A 14,797-nucleotide genomic window follows, 5' to 3' on the forward strand; every position below is an offset into this window, starting at 1 on the left:
TTCCCTTTTCCATGTAACTCTTTTGGCTGTCTTGTTGATCTCCCACTAGTTCCCATATCTTCTCCACTGATAATTTCGTATGTGATAACATGTGACATGCTTTACTGAAGTTGAGATTAAACAGGTCACTCTTATTTCCCTGGTTTAGTAACGCAATTGACTGCTTTGATTTCAGCAGTTTTCACACACACCCCTGCACTTCTGGCTCTGGCACGTGCCTCCTCACTGCTTCCCTTGGTCTTGCAAAAGGCCTCAGCCTAGTGTGTTATCTGCACTTAACAAAATGTTAATGCCCCAACACCTGTTCCAGTGCCTCACCACCCTCACAGTAAAGAACTTCTTCGTGATATCCAACACGAACTTCCCCTGTTTAAGTTTGAACCCGTTACCTCTCGTACTGTCATTACAGTCCCTAATAAAGAGTCCCTCCCCAGCATCCTTACAGGCCTCCTTCAGATACTGGAAGGCTGCTATGAGGTCTCCACGCAGCCTTCTCTTCTCCAGCCTGAACAGCCCCAACTTTCTCAGCCTATCTTTCTATGGGAGGTGCTCCAGTCCCCTGATCATCCTCGTGGCCCTCCTCTGGACTTGTTCCAACAGCTCCATGTCCTTTTTATGTTGAGGACACCAGAACTGCACACAATACTCCGAGTGAGTTCTCACGAGAGCAGAGGAGAGGGGCAGGATCACCTCCTTCGACCTGCTGGTCACGCTCCTTTTGATGCAGCCCATCGGTTGGCTTTCAGAGCTCCGAGCGCACACTGCAGCCTCTCATGTTCATTTTCTCATTGACCAGCACCCCCAAGTCCTTCTCTGCAGGGCTGCTCTCAATCTCTTCTCTGCCCAACCTGTAGCTGTGCCTGGGATTGCACCGACCCAGGTGTAGGACCTTGCACTTGGCATGGTTAAACTTCATGAGATTGTTATTAGCTCACCTCTGAAGCATGTCAAGGTCCCTCTGGATGACATTGTTTGCCTCCAGCATATCAACCAAACCACACAGCTCGGTGTCATCTGCAAACTTGCTGAGGGTACATTAATCCCACTGTAAACTGCTGCTGCTGTGTGTCCTATGGGGAAGCCCTCTTTCATCAGTGGCATCATTGGCTTTGTAGAGCACTGACAAGGGGCCAGCATATTGGCTCTTCCAGAGGGACAGTAACTTCTGGCATCAGAGCAGAGTGAGGTGGGAGCTGTAACTCCTTGAACAGTTAGAGCAAGAGTTGCCAGAGGAGAAAAAAAATCCAAAACAAACAAACAAACAAAAAAACTCACAAAAAGATCTGTATTATTTGCCCAGAGGAAGATTGACTTTTTCTTCATTTGATACCAAAGACCTTGCTCTCATTGATGATGTCAACAGGCCTGTTGCCTTGATCAAACACTTTTCTGTGTATCTAAATTTTAGACTAGTCACATGTCCAATAGGATGCAAATTTTGACTTAGAAAGTTGCAGATAGAGCTTTTAAAAAGTCAATATATCTTTAATGACGAAAGCTCATGCTCAAAGTACTGAAGAGCTGTCAGTGATACTGTATTTTCTCTCAGTGGGTATTTTCTCTCTTACCTTTTGCCCTTGACAACTCTGCACAGCAGGTCTGAAGCTACCACGATTAGTTCCTTAGGATCTAGACTGGCATGGCTAAATGGCTTGGCATTCAGCTGTAACCTAAGCAGCTAGATTTGCTTTAATCCCATGAAAAGTAGACAGGAATACAAATGTGCCAGATTATCAACTGAGGCGAACTGGCTCTGCATCACTGGGTTCAGTGATGCTGTGCTGATTGAATCCATATAAAAGTTTGGACTCAATATATCCTAGAGAAACAGTCTTTCACAAAAATATTCAGTGCAAAACAAAGTTGTCATTGGAAGCCTGAAAATGGTGCAAGTTAGAATTATTCGGGTTCTTTGGTGTGATATTTAAGAAGCAGTGCTTGAATTCCAGGGATCTAGAGGCCAAAGAAACTGTTCCAAGTTGGATTTGGTAAGCATGGGGTTTTGCTTTAAAGCCCATTAGTCAGGCAAGTTCAGTCAAAAGTTGTATGTAGGATTATTAGCTCTTGTGGAGGGATTTTCTCATTTGTGTTGGCTCTTCAGATCCTGTGGAAGCCGTACTGAGCAAAACACTGAACAGCTGAAGATGGTTGTGCTGGAGGCAGGGTTTTTTTTTCCATGCCTTCCTCACTGTACATCCGTTTGCTATTGGAATCCCACAAGAAACGAATTCCGTTCTTACAATCATAGTTTGGGAAAACAGTTCAGAAAAAGGAAGGGAAAAGTCCTACGATGAAGTCTCCTTTCTCCAGCTTTCTTAGTATTAAAGACAATGGACCCCGTGGTGTCTCATACACTAAAATACAGTAAATAAGAGAAAGGACCCAGCAGTAATGAATAGTGTAGTCATGCTAAAAGAATTTTCTAATTCTAGAAACTGTGAAATGATCACACAACCTTAACTCTGCCCCTTGAATATACTGTTAGAAAACCCCTACCTACCTGATTACTTATTAACCCTGTCACTGAAACACAATTGTTAAATTAATTAAAATATGATCAAAGCCAGAGAAAAGCAGTGTGTGAAGAGCAACATGTAGCCCTTACAAAACTGGGAGCTTGGCCTCATGTAAATGAGGGCAACCTGCAGGGGCCAGACAGCGCAGGAACCAGCAGAGGCTCCCCAACAGCATGCTGAGGCTCCCTGTGACAGACAGCACTGGAGTAAGAAAAGATCTAGAACAATTACAAAACTTCAGTCCAATTGGCTTGCATGTAAAGAGCGTAGAGACAGGACCCTTTGAACGTAGGGCAAGCTGTGAACAATGTAGCCTGGCAGGTGAGCTACCTGAGTGACTCACAGACCAGTCACATTAGGTCCTCCACAGATAACCCAGTGGCAGGAGAGTCAATGGGAGTATTGCCTTGCTCTCCTATCCTTCGCTGAGTATCTGTTGTAGGTATGAAACTGTATGGACTTTGGTCTGACTCTGTAAACCTTGTATTTTGTGCTCTCATTACTTTATCTCACATGCACCTGATAGGTTGGGTTGGGGCCTAACCCACTTCAAGTGTAGCAGGTATGCTAGAAAAGGAAAGCTAGGCTTCCTGTGTCCTCCTAGCCAGGGAAGGCAAAACAGCTAAACGTATTTTCCTGCCTCTGACACCATGGCTCCTCTGCTTTCTCATTTTATTTTCAAAAGCTAAGTTCATATCACTAAGCTGTCTTTTCATTAACTTTTCTCTAGATTGGCCCAGGGCTGCACTGCTATTCATAAGCAATGCTGTCATCACTCTTACAGAAGTAAAGAGGGAGCAAGCACCTCTCAGCTCACACTCCCTCTCCCTTCCTCTTCGGCACAGACAGTCCCAGCTTTCAGCTGCACAGGCTTCCTGAATGGCCTGTGGGTGTCTTTGGGAAGAAAACTCAACCAACCGTTTTGAGAACAGCTTAGGCACAGCAGCCTCTATGAATCTCTTCTGTGCCATCCTCTGCTTTTGTATTCAGCTACAAGTGTTATTTGGCACTAATACTGCAGTGGAAGTTACCTCCACTTTATTAATGTAATTTCAAAGCATGTGGCTCTAGAAATAGATTTATGCCTCCTACACATCAGTGTCTCTCAAGGCATATCTGAAGCCAAAGCTACACTTCAAAGCTGAGTTAAAGGTGCGTGTGAATGCATAAACATATGTGTTTTCCCATTATTCCCCAAGCTCCACATTTAACTGTAGTGACAATGCCAGCACCATCGTGGCAAGTCAGCATGCTGTCATGTAGTGGTTCAGGGCAGACCCTCTCACCAGATGAGGAGCAAGGCTGCACTGTCTGGTTATGACACCTGCAGCAAATCCTTCTCCTATCTCGAGCAAGGGACTCCAGCTTCCTGCACTCCCTTTGGTTTGAGGCTTAGACTTTGGCTCACCTGGTTGTTTTTCTTTTTAACCCACTCTCTAGCCAGCTTATGTTGGATATCAGAAAGTTTGGAGCAAGTTGTCTTATGTCATGATTTCACAAACTGCTGGCCGATCTAGCACAGAAATGGAGTCTAGAAGTGAAGCTGTTGGGGTAAGTGTTGATAAGAAACAAAGTGAGTAAGAGAGAAGGTCTTCTTTCTCTGGTTTACAAAAGGTTTTTCTTACCCATTTTTTTAATAAATTAACAACTGAAGGATGATGTTAAAAATTTGTATATCAAAAACGTTAATAAAACCCCACAGATAGATAAACAAAAAAAAAACCTTTCTTCTCTGCTAGCCTTCTCTGTACCCACTAGTAACCAACCCTGGTTACAGACCTGAAATTGCTGATTAGCATCTAGGACTTATACAAATACACAATCCACAAACAAGACTGTCAGTGTATTCTAAGCCGAGAAATGTTAATGATTATCATGTTTATAGCTTGAGTTAAAATGAGAAAGCCATAAAGGCAAAACCTCTGATAAGGCAATGCCCGCATCCCATTGAACTGGGAGTTTTCTACTGGGCACCAAGGTCTCTAATCTTGTTACTGAGTGACACAGACAAGCTGCTTACAGGAGCGGATATATGATAGGTAGTTTAACTTAGCAGGACTAGATCTGGTCAGTGGCTGCAGCAGCACTACCGTAACTTCTTGTCCTGGTCAGCCAGTGGTGTACTAGACCTCCCTTTCAGGTGTAACTCTAAAGCAGTGTTATTTTTCCTTTCTGTTTACTTTGAAAATCCAGCAGAGCCTATCTAACAAGAAACGGACATCTCTAAATTACGGTATGCAGCTCGTATGTACATTGGTGCAAACCATGTGTTTGCTTCAGCTACATCAGGCTGTAATAGATGGGCCTTTCATCAACAGCACGAGAAACAGAAGAACCTGCCAAAGTCAGAAAGGGACCTTTGTCTTCAAATCCCAGACCTTTAGTGGTAACATGTGCCATTGCCTCAAATACTGTAACTGAGGTACCCATCTGCTCTGTAGTGTGTTGCCACAGGTGTAGTTTGTTGTTGTTTCTGAACTTTTACATATGCTCATCTAAATAACCAGACAAGTGTCTTTTTGTTTCACAAATGTTGTGAAGTCAGTTATTTTCCCTGCAGCTAGTGCTTTGTATAGCAAGAACCTCATGCAAAGCTTTACTAAAGTATAAACAAAGATCCCCAAAACTGAGATTGATCATTCTTGCAGTCACTGAAGTTGAATTTGGAATTCAAGCCTTAAAATACAGAAGTTGGAAAGCATAAGATCCATTTTGCCTGCTAGAAGAGAAAACAATAGCCAGCTGGATGGTATCACCACCGTTGCCCTAAAAATTATAGCTAACTGATTAGGATGAATGATTACAGACAGTGAAAGAAAAATGTGAGGAGTAACTACAAACTTCAGATAAAAGGTGTAATTGCATCACACTTTAGGTAGAAATTGAGCCCTGCAGTATTTTTGCAAACGTTGGCCTGTGTCCAGAGAAAGGATGAAAGCTCTAAGCCCCAGTTTAGAGGTTTGAGAGGTCTCAGGACACTGCAGAAAGCCAACAGCTGCTGCTGCAGGAATATTCAGTTCTTTTCTGCATGTTAAGTCTGGAAAGGAAAAAAAAGTTCAACACAGAAGTAAAATGGAATAAGCAGGCATAACTCTGCATGCAGTAAAGCTTTGGAATGCAAAAGGGCTGCCTTGCAAAAACATGGATAAGAAGAAGGAGATATATTTTCCAAGATGAAAAAACAGTTACAGAAAACATTTTCTACTGTTGCTTCTAAAATCATAACTCTGAAAAACAATAGTTGACTGACTGCATGGAAACTATATGGGTTTGTGTATTGGGTTAGGGTTAGGTTAGGGTTTGCTAGTCAACACATTGCAGTGAATTAATTTACTTGCGTGTTTTTGCCATTGAACTACAAGTGAGGAATGCATTTTAAAATTACTGATATCTCTTAAACCTATAAAATATGTACCACATGAAAACTGAGAAGAGCTGTATCTTCAATTAAGGACTTTCAATGGAATTGTATTGTTTTGCACTGGGCGCAGCTGGGAATTGAAAATGTCTTCAGTGGCACAAACATCTTAATTATCAAATGCGAAAGGGTTTCATTACCAATTAGTATTTGTCAGTTCCTGAGTAACTAACGGCTATCCAAATTTAAGCAGACAGATGCTGTCCCCATACTGCAAAATCAGCATAGGTAGAAGAAAAATGACTATACCTCACATGCTTGCTCTTCTTTCTTGTGGTCTGAGGACTAGACCATGACATCAAGCAGCAGTCCAACAATTTCCAAGCATGTGACTCCCAGCCACTTGCAGGAGCTGATGTGGGGTTAGTGGAACTTGCAGTTCTTGATTTTGTGTTTTTGGCTGTCATCATTGCGAAGACAAATTTGGAGCTCTATACAATCCAACTTCACAGTCTCTTGTAGATTATTAGTAAGAAGGAATGGAGCCAGCTTTTGGGAGTGGAGCCACCAGTGAATGCACAGTAGCTCCTGCATATAAACCCGCAAAGTAAGGCCTGGCATAGGGACAATGAGAAATTCAACAAGGCAGATATGAGAGATATACAGAAGAACCAAATCAGCCAGTACCAAGGCATCAAATTAAGAAATATAGAAAAATAAATTGCAAGAAAACATACAGAGAAGTATCAAGCGTACTGCGTTAGAAACAGCTACAAATATGTACTCTTCTAAAACCAGTTTTCTTTGCAAATTAATGTGCTAGTTTCCATGGAAATGTTACACAACTATGATATGGAGGGAGAATGTACAGAACTTTGTTCTGTTTAGATACTGGAGCATGAAAAGTGCATTAGTGCATAAGCCTACAGGTTTTTATGGCTGAAAGAGGAGTCTTTCCTGCTTCTGGCTGGGGAAAAATCTTGAGGAAAAAAGTACGAAAAACAAGGCAAGGATAAAGTGATCCTCTTCTGGCATCATTTCTCTTTTTGTAACCAGCATCCTGGGGATTTCCTGAGCCAGAAGTTGCAACCAAGCCATCATGAACAATCCTCTCTAGAATGATTTTCATCTTCCTAGGTCTTTGGAGCCTCTTACTGGGGGTTTGTTTCTGCCACACTTTTGCCACTGAATAATGCCTTCTGTGAAAGAGTCCTTGGTATAACTGATTGTCCTGGGTTCAGCAGTAGCAGTCATGTTTTTCCTTTGTGTTAACTGGTGCAGTGCTGTGTTTTGACTTCCAGCTTGAGAACAGTGTTGGTGAAGCCGATGTTTTTGGTTGTTGCTAAGTGATGTTTACCCTGACCAAGGACTCTGTGAGGCTCATGCTCTGCCAGGGAGGAGGGGAAGCTGTGAGGAAGCAGAGATGGGGCGCCTGACCCGGGCTAGCCGGGGAGGTATTCCATACCACAGCACGTCATGCCCGGGGTGGGGGGGGTAACTGGGAGTTACCCGGAAGGACAGGGGCTTCCGGGTGGAACTCGCTTTCTTGGCCGGTGGTATCGTATTCTCTTCCCTTGTTATTTTCCCTTATCATTGTTTTAGCTGATAGTAGCAGTGGTGATTTGTTGCTGGACTGTTCTTGTCTCAACCCGTAGGAGTTGCACTCTCTCGATCCTCCTCCCCGTTCCTCCGGGAGCGGGGAAGGGGAGAGCCCCGGTGCGGGGGGGGGGGGGGGAGACGGACACAGACCTCGATTGTTGTCAGCTCGGCACCACTCACTGGGAGTGAGTGAACAAGTTACCTGACTGGGTTTAAACCACGACACTGATTTTCAGTCCATTACCTGACTGCCACTGTAGTTTGCCCGGGAAATTAAAACAGCTCCCTATAATGAGATGATCAGTAGATAATATGGAGGAAAGCCCAGCTTCTTTATTTAAAGAATTATTCAACTAAAGGAAGTCTCACAGAAGATTTTAACTTTCTCTAAAACATCAGATTCTCTGTTCTACAAAGGAAAAAGTGCAATTATAACACTCTTTAGCAGATCCCATGTTAATAAGTGTAGAATCCTGAAGATGGGCTGAAGCACTTCAGAAGATATTAAGACAAAAGTTATTACATATCTTCCAGTTACAGAAGACTAAAAAGAATAAAAAGAAAAAAAAAAAGACAAAGAAAAGACAAAAAACCCCACCTGTGGCTTAATTAGGATTCTTTTTATGTCTGTGAAACAAATCTGGACTGGGTAGATTTTTTTTTTTTTCAATATAGCCTCCTGAAGAATGATGATTTTGTGTTGTGGATTAGTCAAGAATAAAATACTTATAGAGATATTAGCCAGTTCAGTGTGAATTATTGTTCATATGTTAAGAGAACTAAAGACATTTTAGTAAACAGATTTAGTGAGAGTTGGAGGTGGTTTAATACGCAATAGACATGATTTATAAAGTGGATGAGGAAATCATATAAATCATGTTCTGTGCACAGGTAAAGCAAGTACTATATTCAGTGAGTTCACACAATAAAACACTCTAATGTTTCTGTCAGCAAACTTAACTTGACATTTAAGCTGCACAAATGCTACGGAATTATCAACATAAAGCATGCTTAACAAAATCAATCATCTAGTGTAAAGTTTAGAGAGGAAAAAAATGTACAACTGAAGACAAAATCTCTACCGCTTAGTATTGTGGACAACATTTGTAAATTCATTACTTTTTCTCTCTTGCACCTAGAATGTCAGAATATTTTTGAACTTATTCACTTAATACACAGGATTTCTTTTCTTTTTTTTTTTTTTACTGGTGATGCCAGATGAAGAGATTGAAAGTGTTTCAATGTAGAGCATCCCTTCTCCTTTATCGGTTTGCTCAGAATTCCAACAAAATACATTCTTCAGCCAATAGCTGCATACATCTGTCTAAAATCTGAATGATTTTTGTGCATGCATGTGCTCATGTATGTGAGTAAAAGTGCCCATGTGCACAAAAGCCAGTAGGAAGAATGCCTCTGTAAAAAAAAACAAAACCAAACAGTATAATACCATCAGGTAAAGTTAACATTCGCTTCTGAATACAGATAACTGAAAAGCACCCCTTTGCAACAAAAGCTGAAAGAGCCTTTACATTTAATACAAACTTAACTAAATATATGTTAGAAATTAAATATTAAATAATGTGTGTAGATTACTAAATCTGGATATAGGTGTCCCACACCTATTAAGTAGCATAATAAATGGAAACTGTTGCTATTAGTAACCTGTTCTGATGCCCAGTGTACCTTGTATTCTGTAGCTGAATTCTGGACTCCACCTCTGCATACCAAATGGGTGGAGATGCTTAATAATGCTCAACTAGACTCTTTCATGGTCATAAGAGCGATTTATACTTAACTCTTTATTAAGACCTCAAAAAATCAGGTTATTGTCACTAACAAGAAATAACATGTAAATTATTGACATCTCTGTTTTCCAGTTCACAGAAGAAAATACCAGGTATATGCTGAAATTATACTGCACATTTTCAGTTGGTTTTTGATGCTAACATGGCAGAGTAATTGAAATATTATAATCAGACAATCAGGATCCTTCACTGAGGTCTGTCTGGCTGTTGCCATCTGTCCTGTGGGGAAGTAGAAAGGGTGAGATTTCAAACTTGAGCCAATAACAAGCAAAGTGGTAGAGGTGATTTCTTGGGGACTCAATCTTATGACCAATTAAACAAGGCAAGTCTGAAAAAAAATGTCCCCCTGATTAGGAAGGTCATTCAGACACCAGGATGCCTCAGAATGACCTTCAGAAAAATGGGAACATGGAGCAGAAAAAGGACACAGAAAAAGGCTGGAGTATTACCCTGTGGAAGGGATGCTCCTGGGACTCAGAACCCTGAGATCTCCTTTGGTGACCCAGTTTCCAGCACTTCCTCTCTCCAGATATTTCCCAAACTGTAACATATTTCTGTTGCTTTTCAACTCCAAATGGAAGATAGCTAACTCACTGGCAATGACTCCAGAGAAAGTAAATTCTAACACTAGTAGCAGTAATACTGCCTAGACTTGTGATCCCAACAAATTGGGATGCTCTTGATATCTCCTGTTATCCGGAAGACAATGCAACACAATTCCAAATTTATGAATGTTATTGTCAAGAGATTGTAGTAAACATAGAATCATGGAATAGTTAGGGTTGGAAAGGACCTTAAGATCATCAAGTTCCAAACCCCCTGCCAAGGGCAGGGACACATCACACTAAACCATGTCACCCAAGGCTCTGTCCAACCCGGCCTTGAACACTGCCAGGGATGGAGCATTCACAACTTCCTTGGGCAACCCATTCCAGTGCCTCAACACCCTCACAGTAAAGAACTTCTTTTGCTTATATCTAATTTAAACTACTCCTGTTTAAATTTGAACCCATTACCCCTTGTTCTATCACTACAGTCCCTAATGAAGAGTGCCTCCCCAGCATCCTTACAGGCCTCCTTCAGATATTGGAAGGCTGCTATGAGGTCTCCACGCAGCCTTCTCTTCTCCAGCCTGAACAGCCTCAACTTTTTCAGCCTGTCTTCATACAGGAGGTGCTCCAGTCCCCTGATCATCCTCGTGGCCCTCCTCTGGACTTGTTCCAACAGTTCCATGTCCTTTTTATGTTGGGGACACCAGAACTGCACACAATACTCCAGGTGAGGTCTCATGAGAGCAGAGGAGAGGGACAGGATCACCTCCTTCGACCTGCTGGTCATGCTCCTTTTGATGCAGCCCAGGATACGGTTGGCTTTCTGGGCTGCGAGCACACACTGCAGCCGGCTCATGTTCATTTTCTCATCAACCAACACCCCCAAGTCCTTCTCCACAGGGCTGCTCTCAATCTCTTCTCTGCCCAACCTGTAGCTGTGCCTGGGATTGCTCCAACCCAGGTGTAGGACCTTGCACTTGGCATGGTTAAACTTCATGAGATTGTTATTAGCTCACCTCACAAGCGTGTCAAGGTCCCTCTGGATGGCATTCCTTCTCTCCAGCTTATCGACTGAACCACACAGCTTGGTGTCATCGGCAAACAACACCGATCCCTGAGGGACACCACTCGTTGCCGGTCTCCAGCTGGACACTGAGCCATTGACCACAACTCTTTGCGTGGGGCCATCCAGCCAGTTCTTTATCCACCGAGTGGTCCATCCATCAAATTGATGTCTCTCCAATTTAGAGACAAGGATGTCGTGTGGGACAGCGTCAAACGCTTTACACAAGTCCAGGTAGATGACATCAACTGCTCTACCCCTGTCCATCAGTTCTGTAGCCCCATCATAGAAGGCCACCAAGTTGGTCAGGCAGGATTTCCCCTTAGTGAAGCCATGCTGGCTGTCACCAAGCACCTTGTTGTTTTTCATGTGCCTTAGCATGCCTTCCAGGAGAATCTGCTCCAAGATTTTGCCAGGCACAGAGGTGAGACTGACTGGTCTGTAGTTCCCTGGGTCATCCATTTTCCTCTTCTTGAACATGGGGGTTATATTTCCCTTTTTCCAGTCATTGGGAACTTCACCTGACTGCCGTGATTTTTCTACTATGATGGACAGTGGCTTAGCAACTTCATTTGCTAGCTCCTTCAGGACCCACAGATGGATTTCATCAGGTACTATGGACCTGTGCACGTTTTGCTTCTTAAGATGGTGTCAAAACAGGTCCTCTCATACAGTGGGCCTAAGGTCTTCATTGTCACATCCCCTGCATCTGCCTTCCAAGACTTGGGTGGTGTGGTCAGAGCACTACACACACACATCTGCATATCTCTCTCTCTCTATATATATACGTATATACACATATGCTTAGAAAACAGTTAAAGTGGGCTTAAACATATATAGAGTATACCCAAATTATGATATACTTGGTAACAGTCAACCATAGCTGTTTATAGAAAACAGTGCTGTCTGAACTAGTCTCCATGTCTATATAGGTCCACCACTGTCTGTGGAGCTAGAGATGTGGAGCTGTGAAGGAATCTGTGGAGCTATCTGAAGGAATTACACAAGGCAAATAATCATCAAGGCAATCTGACTGAGGAAAATTGTCTAACTGATGGTAAGCTGCTTCACACTGTGCTACATTATGTTTTACCAATCAACTGCCTCAGTGGTTAATATGAATTCATTGAGCTCCCCATGGATTAAACAGGCTAGAGTGCATTCATCCTCTCCTTAAGCAGAAGGGAAAGATTTGTTTCAAATGTTGATTTGCAACATGTCAGGAAATGTTTTCTTCAATTAAGTAATCTCATTTTAACGTGAGTTCTGTGCCAGAAAAAGAAACAGTACAACTTTTCTATACATGCGCTGTAGTTGTATGAGGGGTACAATCTTATGATTTCTGGGAGGCTGCTTTTGAAAGCCAAGGAATTTATATTTGTAACAGGATCAAAGCTACAGAAGTATTAGACAAATTCTGTTTTCCATTGGATCTGTATACATCTACCATAGCAAATGCATTTTCAGCGGATGTACACAAATTTAATGATCATAACAAAAAGGCCGTAATGCAAATCCATGTATTTCATATTTCTTTAGTAAAGTCAAAGCAGCCCATAGACTTTTCTTCACACAACCTTCGTTATTTATATTCCTTATATGCAGCTTAATTCCTCACAGAAGTTTTATTCCTCTGATCAGAAACTCATTGACTGAAGCAAAAATATTCACATAATTATTACTGAAAATATAATAAACATGTCTTCCCTGGTCTATATTAATGAGAGCACAGATACAAGATACTCATGCTCCTAAAATGGATCAAAACAAAACAACACCACCACTATCAGCCAAAAGAATGCCACAGAAAAATAAGCGCTCCTATTTTAAGCAAAGATGATTTTTGGCTTTGTTGCAGGGACTTTAGCATAGCTAAACTGAAAGTAATTAAAATATTTTCACAGGGCTTTGTGATGACATAGCTGACCAGGAATAATGAATGATTACTGCCATAACCCACCCAAGAGGCCAAGCAGCACACTGTTATGCTGCACAGCAGACACCCTCAGAATTCGAGGACAGGGCAGCTTTGCTTCTCTCTGCAGCTTTGCTTCTCCCTGTAGCTTTGTTTACCTGACAACAACGGCTTGCATGGAGGAAAAGGGGGCTAGGCTCATCACTCCCCTGTAGCACACATGGAACAGCACACCAGGAGTTTGACCCTGAAGGTAGGGAGACCCAGGGAAGTTGGGAAACCTTCACAAACATATGTTCCAAGTCGTCGTTTTGCCCTTTGATAATTTTTTAGAGAGCACAATCTAGGTTTGAGGGGCTTTTTGCAAAGGAGGGAGAAGTTAAGAGGTATGAAAAAGCAAGTGTGTCAGGCACTTTGTTTCATATTTTCTCCAAACAAAATCATATGTGATTTTCTGTTACTTATAATAAAAATAATAAAATAAGCATTTAAAAAAGTGCAGATAACCTAAGTATCTACCATACCTATTGATTTGCCCTTGCTGTCACTCAGGGGGGAAAAATGCCAGAGAAGCTGATAATCAACTGGGTGCTAGACAGCCCACCAACCAAATCTGATTAACTCTGTTGGAAGCTTTAGAAGCTGGTGGTCTGATCCATCCCCTGCTCCAAGCAGAATCTCAGACATACTGCAATGTCCTTTGCAAAGTCAATGCTGAGCAAGGTTTATGACACACCAGGATTCCCCACTGCTGGCCTTACACTATCCTTGGTGTAATCCGACTGAGCCCAATCCTGGGTGAACATTATGTATCCACTGGTGCTTTGATTCAAGTGCTTCATCCATAGTCATTCTGTAAATACAGCCCAGGAAACAGGCTCAGGAATGGTCCCTGACCCATGCATGTGTTGATACAAGTCTCACAGTTTGCTGTGGCACACAGTAGGAAAAAGCCTGATGGTGTTGCCATATGGAAGAAAAGATATGGTGGCCAGCTTTGACAGGCTGTGAAAGTCCAAGGTTTCCTCATATGTTTCGCAGTTCTGGAGTTTGCTCAGATGCCTACATGTGGGCAGGTATTAAAACACTTTGGATATGAAATAGATTTGAATTCAAGTGCAGGAAGAGGCTTGCATTCATATGACAAGCTAGGTATGGTGGAGTAGTCAAGACATCCTCCAAGAATGAATGCAAGTATTAGTGGAGCATCTAATCAATCAAGTTATTACTAAATATGCAATTACTCAAGCACAAAATTTCAATGGAATTTTAAATGAAGGTTAAAATTGGTATTGGAAAAATTTTAGATTTTCTAGACCCCGTGGGATCTTTGAATTTTAGAAAAGTAACAGTTTCTTCATGTAAAAAAGAATTAGTCCCTGCTGGCTACTGAATTCAAGTTGGTACCAGTGCCCTGTGCAGGTAATCTGTCTGAAGTAACACCCTTCCATGATTCTGACTTGCCTCCAATTGGAGGAAGCTGAGCAAAGTTGGTAGATTTTCTTCTTGCCTGTGACTGACTGTTTGGCTGAGTTTAAAGCTTTATTTTCCCTTCTGTGCATAGAGTTTAGGTTGCTGTAACCTTTGCCATGGAAATGCTGCATGGACAAAGTGCTGTTTTGCACAGCATCACACAAGATCTAGGTAGAATCCCATTAAGCAGCTGGCAGTGAGCAGTGCAGGTAGTAGCACAGATAGGGCAAGGCTGGTTATCCTTTAGCAATTTCATTCCCCAACAAGTTCCGGTGTTTTGTTCCAGATGAGCTGTTGGGTGCAGAAGGTACAGTCCTGTGCATTTCACCACATACACACGCATACCCTTTGACTTCATTTGCAACACTAACACCCTGTTCCTACAGTTTGCAGAGACTGGGATTCTGTTTCAATGGTTTTAACTGGGCCACTGCTTGTTCTCAGTTTCTTATTGCTTTGCTCATGGGTTTCCAGCTCCTCTCAAGTAAGTTGTATCCTCAAAGGTGGATTTTCCCCT

This window comes from Pezoporus flaviventris, unplaced genomic scaffold (assembly GCF_033815535.1).
Source record: "Pezoporus flaviventris isolate CSIRO_AGI_PZ_B2104156 unplaced genomic scaffold, CSIRO_AGI_Pfla_v1 ptg000090l, whole genome shotgun sequence".
Lineage (NCBI taxonomy): Eukaryota > Metazoa > Chordata > Aves > Psittaciformes > Psittacidae > Pezoporus > Pezoporus flaviventris.